The sequence below is a fragment of the Pezoporus wallicus genome, unplaced genomic scaffold (assembly GCF_028554395.1).
Source record: "Pezoporus wallicus isolate ANWC-B61680 ecotype Strahan unplaced genomic scaffold, APGP_CSIRO_Pwel_v1 contig_2, whole genome shotgun sequence".
Taxonomy (NCBI): domain Eukaryota; kingdom Metazoa; phylum Chordata; class Aves; order Psittaciformes; family Psittacidae; genus Pezoporus; species Pezoporus wallicus.
The window spans coordinates 232,827-250,542 of record NW_026639478.1 but is presented as its reverse complement, the minus strand read 5'-3'; the positions used below and the strand labels follow the sequence as shown (position 1 = coordinate 250,542).

Genomic DNA, 17,716 nt, shown 5'->3' with positions numbered 1-17,716 from the left:
CCTGCATATTGAGTAGCAAAGTTAATCAAATATACATCCAGCATGAAAATCCAGTGTTCTGAAATGTACTTAGTCAGTCCTGTAAAGATTGAGCCTCTGACAGTATTAACTGGGCACCTAGATTTGTAATCTGCTGTTGCATTAGTCTGCATACAATGTCTTGAAAATGTAGATTGAAGTCCTGTACATATCTGTACGTATTATTCTAAATACATGGTTTCCTATCCTGTTTGTCCCACTCTGTAGAACAAGCCCTGGGCTGGGCAACCATCCAGAGTGTGTTTCCCTGCCATGAATACAAAAGGACAGTCTCTAAAAATGTGAAAGGGCTTGGGTGATGACAGTGGGATACTGGAGGAAAGCCGTTCTTTGACAGCAACTACAAAAGCCAATTTTCTCTACAAACTAGTGACTCCAGAAGAAGAGTTGCCCTGTGGGCATAGTTATTCACCAAAGCACCCTGCAGACTGGCTGTTCCCCATGATACTTCCAGGCATGACTGCTCATGGATGCTGGGTCGTGTCTTGAACTCAGGCTGTGGACCATGTCAGGGCTGTGATACACCATGCCTTGGCTAAGGTCCCTGGCACTGCACTCCATCCAGTGTGCAGGTGGAGAGAACATCAACTTTAACATCTGATGGAGGGTCCTGTGAATTGAACACTGGCTTTTTTGACCTGGTTTGATAAACTAGGAGATGACGAATTTCCAGTGAAGTACTATGTTCATGCTTGTTGCTCTGACTTATCAAGGCTCAAATTTCCTGATTTCAAATGAAAAACCTCCAAACAAACAAAAAAAGCCCTTTTGTTCTTAATTTAGATTTAGCTTAATCTCCCAGCAGTCTGTCTCCTCAAATAACTGAATGAACTATGTCTAATACATGCCTCCAAATATTTTCATGAAGATAAAGAAAATGAGTGATCTTTTCCCATAATTTCTCTACACTGTGCTTTTAGGTAAATGCTAATATACACCTTGTGTCAGGTATAACTAAATAAACTGTATATGTATTTATGTCTGTGTTTAGTGCACCTGGTTCTTCTTTATTCTTTTTCAGTTCTGTTTTCATTGGCCTATCATTGAGCTCATTCTTACAGAAGGTTTTCAGATTGGGTATCTATTTTCTAGAATAAGTCTGACTCCCTTGCTGTTTTAAATCACAGTAAATCCCTAGGTTACCTTGGTGCTTTATTTTTAAACTTGTACTTTCTATAATTTCTCCACTGGTACCTTTGAATAGTCTTTGCTGTAAGTTTCAGGGAGTTTATTTTGTGTCAATGTTTGTACCAAAACTTTAGGAAATTTTTAATCAGCTTCTTCAATTTACAGTAATTACTCTGTTATGACAGTACAATGTCTTCCCTAAGAGAAATAAATTGAATATTAGTGCGACGCCTAACAATAACTCCTTCTTCCTTCCCTGTAACCTTGGAGTAGTTTTATCCAGGCAGAGCAAGCGTACTGCTGAGTCTTAACAAGTCCACACATACTTTTCCAGAGCTGCATATCCTTTAGGTGCAACACAGGTCACTGAAATTCTCCATTGTCACAGTATAGAACCAGAGATAGATAGGAGCAAATTTGGAAGGCAGAAAGCTCGTTGGTTCAAAGGGATTAATTTAATTTCAACTCTGCTAATTTCAGGTCTTCTCAGAATATCTCATTTTTACTTTTCCTTGATTTGCATGCTTTCTTTTTGCAACATAACGTTGATAATACATCTTTGCTTCTTCCTATCTGCAAAGAAATAGAGAACTGAATGTTATTTTTTACAAATAGCATGCTCCTCAGGTGACCTGCCTGGTATTTTCTTGCGTTAATTTGCAGAGTTAAATACAAGGAATTTATAAGGGGAAAAAGAAAAGACGCAGCTGTAAATGAAACAAGGGTCTTCTCTAGCCATAAGAACCAGGTGAGATTTTTAGAGTTGTCTTAACCTAATTCCAAACTATTTTGTTCTGAATAAGAGCCTTCCCACATTTCTCTGATCCTCACTGTGTGTTCCTGCCCTTTCCTTTGGGTTAGCCCAGCTGATCATGGGGGTGAACAGTGAGTTAGATTAGCCTTTCACTAAAAGGAGCTGGTGCAGCTAGCCTAGACTACGCTACTTTTGGCTGACGAGGTAAGGTTAAATGGATTTCTGCCCCAATTAGTTGTTTTGTGCTTTTCTGAACTCTTAAATAACAGCCATGTATAAAATGTGTTGGCGTTTCCGAGATGGGTGAAGGGATTAAAATTTGTAAAGTCATTAGATTTCAGATTTGTTTGGAATTAAATGTACTATAACAATAAAGTTGTTAGTCTTCCACTGAGCACTCCCATTTTGCTGCATAGACACCAGTAAAGACATTTGAAAAATTACTGTATTATTATTTATTATATGTACAAAGCAAATAGTGAAGAAAAGCCACAATAATAATTTAAATACACCCAGTTTTAGCACAGAAAGGAAGATCAAACTAATTAAATCCGTATTATCACTTTCTGTACAGATCCCACACTGTTCTTGTGTGCTATAAATTCAAGTCCCATTAAATAAAGACCTGACTCTTCATATGTATGTATGCATGCATGAGAGTGGGGGCTGGAGAGAGAGGAGATGCAAAGAGTCCTTCCATCTCATGGGGCTTGTTGCAAACCCCCTGTTAGCTCTAAGAAGTATTGGGGCAGGGACTTCTGTGCCTTTGTGCAGTGTCCCAAGTGTAAAAACACAAGGGTAGTAGCAGTGCTGCTTCTGTTGTTTCCTAAAAGAGGTCTGGTAAGATTGGGTAGGTGTGAGGTAATGAGTGATTTGGCACAGAGCATTCTTCTATGTTCTGCTCTGAATCTCCAAGAGACATATTGGCTCAGCTGATCAGATTCCTTTAATAACACAGCTTCCAGGTCTACACGTGCTGCTGCTTCTCTGCTCTATAGCCAATGATGGTCATGGCTTGAGGCCACAGTCTAACACTGTGTCCTCATGAGGACTGGCATTTTTAATGTCAATCCAGCGTTGTTTTAAAAGAGAGACCAGGAATTAATGTTTGGGGGGGGGGGGGGTTGGGGGCAGATTTCCTGTATACTTTTCAAACTGGTTCAGGACTTAATATTTGTTAAAAGCTGTCAGTAAGGTTGTGACAACACTGCAACATCTCAGATGCAGCAGCCATGGAGCTAGTTGACAGAAATGTGCTGAAAAATGCCAGCTTGCTGAACTTGAAACATTGCCTTCAAAGGACATCCACTATTATTTGCCATGGTGAAAGCCAGGTGTTAGTCTTGACCATTTCCTTGTGAGTTTGCCTACCTGTTTGGGTTATTGAATGTTGCTGTGCCCACAGGAATAGACTAGATCTGCCAGGCTGAACTTACCTGCATTCAGTTGGGTGACTGGATCACAACTAGCACGAATAGGTGAATGGATGGATGAATTAAAATATTGTTTCAAAGTATTTGGTCAGAACAGTTATGATGGCTTATTGCTCCTGTCACAGTTATTTTCCTTGAATCTTCTTTCAAGACAGTCACTGGCAGAAGTTACTGAAATCAGTATGTTTTATACCAGGGAAAAGGTGAATTTCTAGTACAGACAGCTCTTATTCCAGGATATATTCGCATCCAGTCAGGAAATAGGAGGAACAGCGTTCAACTTATTAAACTAATAAATTGGATATCAAAGAGTTACTTGCATAACCAAAGTTATCCATCCTCATATCATGCAGCAGATTTTCTAAAATGGGTAATTTTTCAAAAAGCATCCCAAGATGTCATCACCCTAATTTGGAAACAAACTTAACACTGAAATGTATTGAATTATGTATTGTCTATAAGCAGCTTTCTCATTTATAAACATATTTCTTCTCCCTAAACTATACAATAATAGTAGCAATGCAGAAAACATTCATTTACATTAGCTATATATTTGATACATTTCTGCAGTCTAGGGTGGATGACTGTTCAAGGCTAAAAATTCAGTTTTTCATTATTAAAAAATACCAGTCTTTGCTATAGGTGTTGATGATTCAGTGAGAATTACAATTCTAATCAAAGCATAATAAGTATTTTGAGCCCCTTATAATTGCTGCCAAGAAGCTATTTATTCAGCTAAAGAATTAAATTTTTGTTTGTAAGCTCTTTCTTGTTCACAATAGAAATAAAAGTGTGTGACTTGGCTCATGAGCAGATACCAGTCTGGCTGTTTTACTAAGAGTGAAAAATAAGCATTCGTACAGAAAGACTTATGACACTTAAACCAATTATTTATACATAACGTGCTTCTATAAAATCCAGTGTTTAGCTGCAATGAAGCTACTGACTGCTCTTTTCCTAAGAAAATACCCTAAGAAAACAGACATTTCACACAACTGTAATAAATTTACATCATCAGGAAAAATACTCTGACTTGATATGAAGGGTCTTTTACTTACTATCTTCTCTAAATATAAAAATATGTCAGTAAATTCACCAGGTAAAGTCTTTTAGTTTTAAGAATAGCAGGCACTTTTGTGCAGAGTCTGATAGTTGGAAAAAGGCAAAATCTTCAAAAGAACATTGCAAAGTAAGTTCTTTTCAACCCAAGTCATTCAAGACATGCCATTTGCTCTCAGTTGGTATAATGGAAAACATAGCTCCATGAAAGGAAAAGACATCAATGAAGATAACAAGAATGTACATAATGACTACACTAAGGGCCTTGGTAAGGCAGAGGACATCTTAGTGGCTGTTTATTTTAACAATGATGTCTGCTAGTACTGTACTTTTCTAATTGGATGGGATATCCTGGTTTAACTCAGATGGCAATTCAGCCCTCAAATACGTTCTTCATATTGAGGTAAGAGGCCATGGTAGAAGGGATACCTCATATGATCAAATCTTTCTCCCATCATACAATCATAGAATAGTTAGGGTTGAAAGACCTTAAGCTCATCTAGTTCCAACCCCCCTGCCGTGGGCAGGAACACCTCACACTAAACCATGTCACCCAAGGCTCTGTCCAGCCTGGCCTTGAACACTGCCAGGGATGGAGCATTTATCACTTCATTAGGCAACAAAGAAGTTACATACAACAAAAGAATAATGCATAATAATATACGACAAATACAATTTTATATGATAAGGGAAAGGAACACAAATGCACATCATGACATAGGCCTACGTTTGGCTAGTTTTTGTATAGCTTGGCTTTATCTATGCAGTTATGCTTAACAGGGAAAACTTTTATATTGGGCATCCAAAGTTACAAAGCCTTGAACAGCTGCTAAAAGAAAACAGTAATTTGCTGAGAAGCCTATACTTGTTCTAAAACAAGGACCTTCACTTGTTATCTTCTATCATATGTGCTTTGCACAGAGGTAACATGTCAAAATATCCATGCAAAATGTTTGTGGGAATTAATGAGAATGTATGTGCACTATATATCCAGGTAAGAACAAAATGTGAGAAAGGCTGATTTGAAGTTACTTCTTATACCAGTAAAATGAGGGATGCTATAAGACGGCTTTTTTTTCAAAAGAAAAATGTTTGGGTCATATCCTAAGTCAGTAAGAATTCTCCCTTTAACTTCAAGAAGATCAAGATTGGAGCAGCCACAGTAGTCTTAATAAATGTAAATCTTATTAGAAATACCCTCTTTTATAACAAGTGCCAAGCTGTGCAAAGCTCCAGGCTACATTACCTTACAACATTGACTGAAATGGCAGAAGAGTTTACCATCCCCACTAATGAATTTTTTTAACTGCTCTTTGCAAAGAGGGTGATACCAAAACTCCAGTGAGAAACAAGTTAATCCTCAAATTGAAAATACACTAATAAGGCTTAAATCAAATTAAATACATATATATATATATATATATATACATATTTTTTGGTTGGCACTATTACTTTCTAAACCACTCTAGAAAATGCTAGATCTTTTTTCTCTTCTTTTTATAAGTCATTGAGGGAAAAGAGCTGCTAACACTTTTGGAGTATGTCTACTTACTCATTACAAACAAGGGCATAGACATCAGAATTTAAAACTTAAACACACCATCAAATGTGTTTATCACCCTACCAGCTAAGGATACAGTGACAAAAGAGAAGTATAAAGGGATTCTGGGTGCTAAGGACCATTCCAGTTGTCTTTCTCCAACTTCCTTTGGATTGTTACTGAGAAATGAAGCTGCCAAGAGCCATTATATGCTTCAGGCTTCCTGCTTACCTCAAGAGATGTGTATCCATAAAAGTGGATGCTAGGATCATAAGGACAATAAAGGGGTGTGAGCATAGTAAACTGTGAGACTACAGGCTCAATTGGTCTTAGACCATCCTTCTGAGATGCTGTGGGGTCAAAATGATCACCAGTATAGATGGCTTTCCAGGCTGATGGAGCCCAAGCCCAAGCCCAAGCCAGCCCTTCCCTGCTGGGAAGGTCATTGTGTGAAAACTTTTACTGGCAGAAAAATCAGTGAGAACTGAGCCAGAGGAACATGGCATTCTACCAGTCTTCCTACAGTCATGTCCTGGGGAATTCAAGTATGCCCAGTTCTCTTACAAAGAATGGGTGGCCAACTGGGAGACAGATTTTTGCTGGGGAGATGTATATAATAAAGAGGGGGTTTACAGTAAATGTGAAAGGTAATATGAAGCTTTCATTTTTGACAAAAAAACAAATGAATCAATGCAGGTTAATCATGAGTCAGCTTAATTTCCCCCCACCCCCAAATGTGAAATTAATTCATATTGGAATTTTTAAAACTTTAATGTAATTTATTTTCTTATCGGAATTTTTAATTTTTTAATTTCTTTTCTTTTTCTGATTTTCTGCATTTTCTAGTAGGAAAAACAAATATAGCTGCTAATTTCCTAAATTATTTACAGTCTTGGGAGAATAAACAAGTATCTATTTTCATTTACCTTCTCCTGTGAAAATATTTTGAGTTAACCAAGAGGTGTTTGAAGTCTCTAATCTGTTTTCTAAAGAAAATCATGCTAATTCAACTACTTGCTCCAAGCTATCACTCATGCATGGAAGAGCAGGAAATTCTTCAGTATGTTACAAAAATATGCTAAACATATGACTGAAAGAAACAGCCACTACTTAGGTAATTGGCTCAGCTATGACAGGTTAAATTTTTTCCACTCTACTATTACATATAACAGAGTACCTCTCTTTCCAGATCTGAACAGTAATCAGATACAGCTTGCCAGTGAAATCATAGACAACCCGTAGAACCATAATAAGACAGTAACAGAATCAGAATAAATCCATGGGAAAATATTTTCTCCTCTTTTAATTTAATTAAAAAAATACATAGCTAAAATAGATTGCATGTCTCCAGAAAGGATAGACCTGATTCAAGCATGAGGTCAAAAAACTTTAGGTTTTGGAAACATTTTGATATTTTGTTTGCATTCAGTTGTCCCTTTTTATGCCATGGTCCCAGATGGTCCCCTTGGCCACAGGACTGACACACGGACTGGACCAGGGGAGATCAGAACATGATCTTGTCCTCAAGTCTAAGCTGAGTCCACAGCACCACTTTTGTGCCGTCTAATGCCAGAAGACTTGTACCCAGCATTTCAAGTAGTGTGTCATGCAAAGAAAGTACCATAAGGTTTTGTAATTAAAGCCTGATTCTGATCAGCTGTAGAGTAGGTTTCCCCAAGCACAACCCATGCTCAGCTGACCACAGAAGACAATGGCAGTGAAGGGAGCACCTGGATGGCCTAGAGCTTCCATCCTGGCTCCTGGATATGCTTTGCCTCATGAAGAGCCACATTGGGGGAAATGTGCTGTTCCTGAACCAGATCAAGGTTTGGGAATGGCAGACATCCTGGAGGGGAAATTCCTGGGAACTCTACTGTGCATACAACATATGAGTACTTGGTATCATGCTATTGAGAAGGAAAAAGACATAGCAATTAGATGAGGCAATTAGCCATTCTTCAGACAGAGAATCATTTCAGAAACATGAAAAGAGGAGTAAACTCCATCTCTAGCACCTACACAGCACCTATTGAAAAGAGTGCAGGCAGTAACATCTTTTCTTTTTTTAGGTAAGTCCTGTTTTTCATGTGGCTTCCAAGGTTGTCATCAACCTGTGTGAAAAATGAGACTGCAAAATCCAGACTAATTCTTTAGTTAAAATAATGACACTCCCTGATTTTGAAACTGCTGCTCTCACTGAGCTTTGTCTGGCTCTACCCGCAAACAAACAGTGCCAGAGAATGAACATTACCAAACAGCAGAGAACCTTGGTTTGTAAATGTAGAAATTGGAAATGGGAATTAAAGTAAGATGAATCGCCAAAATCTGGAGGAAGAGATACTTATTGAGATGAATAAAAGAGATATTTCAGCAAAAGTCAATACTAGGAGTCATTATCCGAATCAAATTATGCAATAGTTTTCTCTATGTGGGATCAGCAAGAGACTAAACCTAATTCCAGCTGAGCAGAGGCAGCCAATCTAATCTTGTTTACACATGATGACATCATGAGTCACAAATACTGAGGAAAAGAGGAACAAGAGATAATAAAATGGCCATGAGGATTAGCCAGATCATGAAAAAGAACAGAAATAATTTAAAGTGGATGATACAAGGCCTGCCTAATCACCCTCTAGCATTGTCTACTAGTACATTGCTTTGTATCTCACCTTATACAGTGAACACTGAGAAAGTGGAAGCAAGCAGACAGGACTATGGGCTTTCATTTAGCAGGGACATTTTAGTGTATAAGAACAGGTACTCTGTTCTGAGCAAAAGATCCCCATGCTGGAGATAAATACATGCTTAAGAGACAGGAAACTTAAATTGCCCTTCATGGAATTCCCTTATGATCTTGCTGAATTGCTCTAGGAAGGGAGAAGACCAGAGAGTTAAGTTCTCTATGCCAAGCTATCACTGGGAGGTTAACAGGCAGGCAGAGACATCTATGGAGAGCACCAAGACTTTGATGGGCATCACCATTCCTCTGAGTGCCCTCCCAGCACACTGGCTCTGCCTGCTACTCATTGAGTATAGATTCTCCAAGGGCAGCAGAAAAAGCCAGGTTGTTCACAAGACAGAAAAAACATTCCCGATATAAATGCAGGCTGAGTTACATTTTAAACCTACCTTCAGTCTGCTCTGAGGTATAAGGGGCTGCTTTCACTTCTTTTCCCTTTGTTCATACCTAAATCCTCATGGTGCTGGAAGAGCCACCTTCCCCTTCCACATAGGCACAGGGAGAGCACAGCAGAGAGGAAAGGTTATGAAGAACCAGGGAGCTACCAGAGCCAGGTACACCCTTACATATTTCCCATTTTTCCTGGACAAATATCTGAGCTCCGCTCCACAGAATATTCAGTACCTACAATGTTTTGACCAATGTCCCTGTACCATCACTATGGTGTTTATTTCTGCTCATTCTGAATTTGAATTAAAAATGTTAATAAATAAAGGCATATATGGAAGCGTTTCCAGGTAACTGTGCTTTACTAAATAAAAATTACACTGGCAATTCTTAAGACTTTAATACTCTGTAAAGCATAACAGCAAATAACAGCACCGTAAAGAATCTGGAGAATCTAGGATTTTTTTTTGTATGTTACAACATGTTTTTATAAATGGGTAATATTTTACCCTGCTGGTCCTTTATCTCACTCATGTTCTTTCCAGAAGTTCTAATTTGTAAATGAAAATATGCAAACTTTAGATGATCATCAACTTTTCTTACTTTAGCAACTTGTGCAGGGAAGTAAGTTAGCCTCTAAACATGACAAGTTTATTTGTTCATTTATTTATTTTTAAATTCTAATTAGAGAAAGGAAAAGGGTGTCAGGAGTCTTTAGTGATTCACATTTTAACAGCCAGGTTATAATTTATTAATTCCCAACTTATAAAATTTTCACAACCTCTTTCCACAGGAGTCCAAGAACAACTCAAATTTATTTATTGTTTCTACGTAGGGTGTCATTAAATATTTGTTATCTCCTAAAGTTCGTTGGGAAACGGGATTATTTTCCACATCAAATCACACCAATGCTAATGGGAAAAGCATTAGATGTTGACCCAGCAAATTAAACTGTAAAATATGAGACTCGTTATTATTACATACAGACACATTTTCTGTGCTCCTTATTAAAACCATCTTAATCAAACTCATTGTATTTTAGTCATGTTTTAAAATAATCATGCCAGAATATAAAACACATGAATATATAAAGTGAACAAGTTCTACTTGAATATGTTCAATTTAACTTTATAAAAAGAATTTTCCAATTGGTCTCCTTTGACATTTAAATTGATCACCTACCAAGAGGAAAAAAAAACACCACACTGAGAGTTGTTTGTGCTTTCCTTAAAGCTTCCTCAGATACTGCTTCTATTATATTTTCCAAGGGGAAGAAAATAAAAGTCAGTTCTGCATAGATGAAGCTCATTTAAAGAATATTTCTGAAAATTCTCGTTTCTAAGTCTTTTTATTATATTACCATTGTTTCGTTAAGAAGGACGAAATTATCCCATCGTGGGGCTCAATGTTCTCTCCCTCCGGTGGTTACTCTTGCCTGGAAAATTACTGGGGAAACTCTCCTTCTCCTTCGATTCGTTTATGGATCTGCACTCCGCAGTTTGCCCTAATTCACAGAAGTCTTACTGGGACAAGGTAATTTTTAATGTTCTGAAACTAGAAGTGGGATTCCTGATACTATCTGCAGAGTCCACTTGCTGGGTGGATGTCCCTTCTTTATCACCAGTGGAAATAGAATCGATATAGAAACTGGGGTTTAGTGAATGATTCGTCTGGCCAAGCATAGATATTTACCTTAGGATAAGAGGGGTCATGCTCTGTGTTGAGGTGACTAACTCTGCCAGGTTTAAAGAGAGTCTGAGGTCTGGCTCAGATTGTGTTTGCAGGTATCACCTGTGAAATCAGAATGCATGTTCCGTGTTTGCTATTGTTTTGTGTATTTGGCAAGTGGTGAGGGGTTGAGGGCTTTATCTCCTCTGCTTTTCTGAATAGAAAATCAAATTAATGAATGACAACTAAAATGTTTTGCACCAAAGAAGACTCTTAGTAATTTTGTTTTAGGAGCCACGGAGCAGATTACTACAGCAGATCCAACTCACCTGGGGTTACTCACCCCATTCCCACTAGAAACACAGAGCTTTCCCTACATACCAATTCCTGATCAAAGGATACAAATGATTGAACCTTTATGTTAACTCCCATTTAAAGAGCACAAAGCCAAGGTATTTGTTTCTGTGCCTTGTGGTGCTTCTCTGTATGTGAGGAAATGGACTGCAGGCTAAGGGATGTCTCCACACTTCCTAATACTCCAGACATACCGCAGCTGGAAAATTCACTTGCCACAGTGCATTTGGCCTCTTCTCACACAACACACACTTAGCATTGAGCTCTGCCTTCACTGTTTTCGCTATGGCACTGGTCAGCGCTGCTCTGTTCTCCCTGGTGTTGAGATGTCTCTTCGTCTGCTCATTCATTCGCAATTCTACAGATGTGCAAACATCTCACTTCAAATCAGGGTGTGAACCATTTGCACTGTAACACTGCTGAACATTTATTTGCTACATTAGAGCAGCATTCCCATTCCTTGCTTACCAAATGCTTCTCAGACTTGCTAAATTTTGCTAAATTAATCTCTCTTCTTTAAAAAGCTGTGCATTCCCACTGGTACTTGAGACCAGTCTTTTTGCAAGCCAGACCCTTAATCGTGACAAGCTGCAGAGTTTGTTAGGAATTTTGCGGTAGGCTCCAAACTGAGCTCTCAGTTCAAGGTTTGGTTTAGCATCATGGGGCAATGGGAGGTTTTACCTTCGTGATGGTTGAGCTCCTTGCCCAGGTCCCAAGGAAAGGCATCACTCACCATGTTTTTGGAGCATTTAAAGAAAGAACTAGTAAATTCTTCTGTAATTTTCTGTTAAGTAATTGACTTTATTATATTCAGAAACTCTGCATAAAGGCTTTATGCACCCATGTGTATGTATTTTCCACTAACAAGTGCCTAACTCTTGAAAAATTAGGTGGAAATTGAGTATTAAAATTTATAGTGGAAATGCAGGTACAAGAAAAGATGGAAGAGTCAGCACTGAACCTGAGCTAAGGAGTCAAACCATGAGGTCTCAAAAGCAGGTGTTAGGGAGCAGGTAGAGGGACGAAACAGGAGCAACTGACTGGACTATGTCCATACTCCATAAAAATTCAAGTGAAAGATCCAGTGTCTGCATCCTCGCAGAGCAGGCTGGTGGGCATCCAAGAGGTAAATCTAGGCCAGATTCTGTTGCGTAGGCATATTTTCACACTGCACTCATAACTGGTAGCTTTATAATCCCCTGACCTTCGTGGTAAAAGCTCCAGGAAAACCCTCTGGAATTTAGCCACATACGTTTGCTGTAGTCACAGGAGTAACTTCTGGTGTGAGCACTTGCAGCTGAGGCACAGCATGAGTCTCCAAGCAGAGGAGTAAAGTATGACCTACCCTTTCCTACCTGAACACCTGAGACATATGTAAAAGTTGCACACCGGTTTTGAGAAAATGCATGCAGAGAGGCTGTGTAATCTCTGAGATTTTTCTTAAAATCTCAAATTTCTTTATATCAGTACTTGGCCGGATGCAGCTCTGAGCAACCTGCTCTAACTCTGAAGCTAGCCCTGGACTGAGCCGGAGCTTGGACTAGAACTCTAGGAAGGCTCCTTCCTGTGTAAATTCTGCTATGATTTTAGGACCCTGTAGTTCTCTTGGGGACTAAGGTCCCTTGTTGTACTAGACATTTGCCATTAGAGTAATTTGAACACATGAACTCTGATGTAATGAGACGTGTTACAAGTGGCACATTGCTCAGACCAGCAATCCAGTCTCGGTGCACGCACAGAAAAACCTCCTGTTGGCATTTAGCTAAGACATTGAAAAATAGATGAATACCTGCCTTGCAAAGAGCAGTTGCTGTAGTGTCAGCAGCAAGTTGACAAGCACAACAGCCAGATAGCCTGTACCGTAAGCAGCCTTTTCCAGAAAGGAATCTTACCAAGAAGCCAGCATGGGGTCAGTGACCAGGCAGGCCTGCCAAGGCATGCCTTGCTCGGTGACAGAGACTCCATGTGGGTCACATGTCCCACTGGCTTATGCCACCTCCTTGGCTGCTATCCCTCCTCCTGTCTGTCACCCGGCAGCCCTCGGACAGCCAGCACAGAGTGTACAGGAGGGACACGCAGGGTTCTAAAACAAAATAATCTCTTATAAAAATAACTCGGGAGACTCCTCACACCAAAGCTGGAAATAGCAGAGAAAACACCTCCCATGCTGATTCAGAGGGGTCTGCGTGGCAGGGAGGAACTTGCTTGCTGAAGCTCCCAGTTGTCACTTTGCATTTTGACTACTGCAGGCTCCCTGAAGCTGTAACTGTTCCCTCAGGGGCACTGCACATTTACCAGCCATATAACAAGGTGATCCAATCAGCCATTTAAAGCCAGCAGCATAGGAAACAATACTGGAGATAAGCGGTTGAGGTAGAAGGTTAGATGTGTCACAGTCAGAGGAAAAGAAGAGCCTGAAGAAGTCCTAGGAAGGAGGAAGGGGCAGGATGGGAGCAAGCAAAAGATTAGTATGAAAAGGGATGCAGAGTCTTGAACCATTTATGTTAGCGTATTTACTGAGAAACAGCAGTGTCGGCTGAAATTCAGAACCTGCTCTAAGCAGGATACAGGTGTCATCTGTGAACTTGCTGTATACAGGCTTCCTAGTTCAACCTCGTGGTACCCAGGAGAAGCACTATAATATTTTTCTATCATCTTATATATTTTTATATCATGAGAGGAGACAGAGTGGGCAGTGGTGGCGGAGTGGAGAGTTGTGCTCAAACCATGACAGGAGTGTTGAGCAGTCAGGGCAGGGGGAATATCAAAATCTGTGTGTGCCTTACAAGGAAGATGAACTTGGCTAAGATGGTTTTTTCCTCCTTTTTAACCCCATAATAGGTTAGGGACAGTATTACTTTCTAAGGATTTTACCAGAGGAGCTAAAGAATGCATTCCTGAGCCCAAATTTTTCTTCTGTAGTTTCACAAAACATATCAAAGCACAAGGGTATCTGATTATTCAGCCCCTGCTTTGGCATCACACAATACAAACAAGTGCCACACAGCATGAATTGAAGATTCAGAGAGAAAAAGCTGTTGGGGTTTGATAGTGTTTTGAATCTTGAAGAAATCTAAAAATACCAAATACAGCCGGCACATGTGCAGTACTTTAGCAAGCAGAACATCTGGGAGCATTCTCAAACACTCCCCTTTTCTGTTGCTTGTTATGCTACCAGAGAGCAACAAAGTGCAAATGCCAGCTTAGCAGATTTCTGTGGTGCTTCTAAGTTCAGATACAAAGATATCAAAAACAATAATGGGGAAAGTTAACATATCCCAGTTTACAGCCCCCATTTATTTCAGTCTTAGAGGACGCTTATGAGTGCTATGCTGCATTTCTCTGTAGTCTCTGGATGAACTATTATACTCATTGTATATGCACATTTAAAATGCATACGTTGGTATTTCCCTTATGGTGTGATTTAACTGAGACTTGTGGAATGCTTTGCAAACTCAAAATGAACTTCACATAATGAGGTAGAAATAGTAATCATGTCACCCACCACTCAAAGGCATCACTTTTTTTGACACAGTACTTGCTTTTGATACAGTAATGTCAGTGTAAAAAGCTTCCCTGTGACTCAAAAGTGTCAAAACAGAGATCCAGGTCTAAAATAAACAAAGCAGTTTTGCTGTTCCATAGAAGGAGTTTTGCTATAGACTTCAGTGAGATGAGGATTTACTCAGTCCTTTAAATTTTGCTCATTTATATTGCACAATCTTATTTAATAAGACTACTTAAGGGAGTAACTACAACTGTATGTGTCTGGGTGTGCTTAACAGGTAGGGATCAAAGAGCATAGCATCTGCACAAGGCTGTTTTCAAGTCCTTGACAAACAGCATAATTTCAGAATCTTCCAGATCAAAGAGCAACTTTCCCAGATTCATACATATTAGAAGCTTTTATCAGCCAGAAAGGAATAGGATTTTGCCAGGATGCAACAGCAACAGGGGACAAAGAGTATGAGATGGCAGCAGCCAAGGCTAGAATCTGGAGGTCATCCAAAATGAACGGAAAAAAAAAAAACAACCCTTGTTTTTTGTTATTTTTGAAATGCACCTTTCAAACTGTTCAGCCACATGACCAAGATTTAAACAAAATACATCAATATAGGCTCTGTGGTGAACAATGCAATTTTTAAAAGACAGGGCCAGGTTGGACAGAGCCTTGGGTGACATGGTTTAGTGTGAAGTGTCCCTGCCCATGGCAGGGGAGTTGGAACTTGATGATCTTAAGGTCCTTTCCAACCCTAGGTATTCTATGGTTCTATGATTCTATCTTGCAGCTAATTGAGTGGGTCTTTTCTTTGGGTTGTGCTTTTCCACACATCATTAGGTAGGCAGTCAGCGCTATCTCCTGGAAAATAAATACTCATGGAAATAATACTCAGAGGACACATCAGCACAACCCCCCCGAAGTTCACACCTTGTTGGGCTCTAAGTAAACACATTGCTATGGAGAAGACCAACAAAAGAACTTTTGAGTAATATCTGCTACATACTTGTTTCAACAAATGAATGGCTTCGAATTTCAAGGGGATGAAGACAAGATAAGAACATGAAAGAGGATCCTGTTTATTACGGGCTTTGGCTTCCATATAGCAAAAGGTATTGTAAGAAATGCTGTCACCTTGTAAGGTGAAAATAAACCCTATTGGAGAAAGCCATATCAGTAAATGCTGACAATATAAACTGACTTGACAAGACCTTTGCTGACTTACAGAGAAATCCCTGAGTTACAGAGGAATCATATACTAAAGGTATAACTTCAAAGATACATTCATTCCACACCAACATCTTCCACATGCTTACAGACCAAGTGAAAATCCAGTCATCCTTCTCCAGTGATGGATGCTCTGCTTTTACAGGCTGGCATGTTTACGTAGCCACTGAGAGACAACAACAGAAGCAAAGAAATAACAATACCCATGTCCATATAACTAGACAGATCTTGTATTTGAAGAGAATGCATGTGCACATTTTTATGTACAATAATCAGAATCAGTGGTAAATTTGCACAGACCCTGTGAGCCACCACTTAGCAAAATATAGAATGAAATCATAGAATTGTTTATGTTGGAAAAGACCTTTAACATCCCTGAGTCCAGCTGTTAACCTAGCACTGCCGAGTCGACCACTAAACCATGTCATGGTGGCCAGGGAGTCACAGTTTTGCTTTCTCAGTCCCCTTTTCCTGAATTGAAAATAGAAATAAACAAATAACATTCTCCTTTCTTACCCCTCTGCCCCCAGTAAGGACACCAAAGTGGGATCAGTGCAAAACTAAGCAATAAATGAAGTGGAATATTTTGGGGGCATCAGGTGCTCCATGTCTGGATCATCTTTAAAACATCCATAGGGAGAGTTCTAGGCAGGCTGCAAAAGCTGAAGAATGGCCAGATCACAGGATTTGTAATTAGAGTGAGTACATGGTGCTTCCTCGCTGAAAAAAAAAAAAAGAAAGATGAGCAGCTGTCTCAGCAATATTGGAGTCAGTGAGGACTCCCAATGAAATCAGATGCTCGTCTGCAGAGAAAACAAGTACCATACATCCATCAGCTGGGCATGTGTCACAGCTAGTTGAAGTGAAATGGCTTCTAGAAAGTTAAGCTTCCTCTGAAAACTCAGCACATCTATTAATAAGGGAGAATGAAAAGAAGGCTAGGAAATAAACTAGAAATACAAGCAGTAGTCACCTGAGGCTGCACATGATTAACTTCACTAAAGCACATTACATGCTTCTACAAGGAGAAAATTCAAAGAAATACTTTATTGCATTAGATAACAGTAAAAATAAACTGGTGTGGCTTACGTACCCATGTGTAACAATTTCAAGACTCAGACAATTATTTGGGACCTGGGTTTTATACCAATTCTATTTTGGTATAACTACGTTTATATTGAGATAAGTTTCAATGGAGTAATTGCACACATCCATCAATTTAAACAGAGAGGCTCCCAAGCTTTTGTCTAAGCTCTGAAAAAAATACAAGCGTTTGTCTGCAGAACTGAGAGTTCCAAATTTTATCCTGCACCGTGCAAATATTATTTTACTGTTGCAAAGCAATGTCTTCAAAATGGTTATTAAAGGAGCCTGGGAGCCAGAATAATAACCAACACAGTTTTCAATAGATGCTGACCCGAGAGGTCTCAGAGACGAGGAAATTCACACAACTGGGTCTTTACTGTGTCTGCTATTAGCCCTATGCCTCATATCTATTCTGCATAGGAGACTAGCTTCACTCTCACTCCAGGACCCCGTCTGCCAGACATAACCGGTCACTGCCATATCAGCATCTATCCCTTGGAGACAGTAGGGACAACACGTACCTTCTCCTGCAGCATCTCAGCTGAGACCTGCTGTTGTCACCACTCAGCGAGCAGCAGCAGTGAGAGGCACTGACCCACAGACCCCCCTTCTTGCCTCACGTACTCTTCATGTTTACTAAAGTTTCATCACCATTTTGAACTATGACTTGAAGACCTCCTTCACTGCTAAGTGGGTCCCATAACATGTTGACAGCTTCATCCACCTGCTGGACTCCCAGAGCAGGCACGAGGGGCACAGGTGCTAAGAAGTACTGGGGGTTTCCTTTGAAGCTAAGCAAAGG

General features: G+C 39.6%; 1 long non-coding RNA gene across 2 annotated transcripts in view; it reads right to left on the bottom strand.

Moving 5' to 3' along the window:
- Window positions 1-1,599: 1,599 nt before the first annotated feature.
- Window positions 1,600-17,716, bottom strand: part of LOC130602170 (uncharacterized) — a 41,881-nt gene continuing 25,764 nt past the window's right edge. The window contains exons 4-5 of one of the 2 annotated variants that reach the window (XR_008972839.1): window positions 3,671-3,760; window positions 1,637-1,736 (exon numbers count right to left, since the gene is read on the bottom strand). This is a non-coding gene — a long non-coding RNA (uncharacterized LOC130602170). Of the gene's footprint in view, window positions 1,741-3,670; window positions 3,761-17,716 lie in introns of both variants that reach the window. The other variant, XR_008972838.1, reaches the window with a different exon arrangement.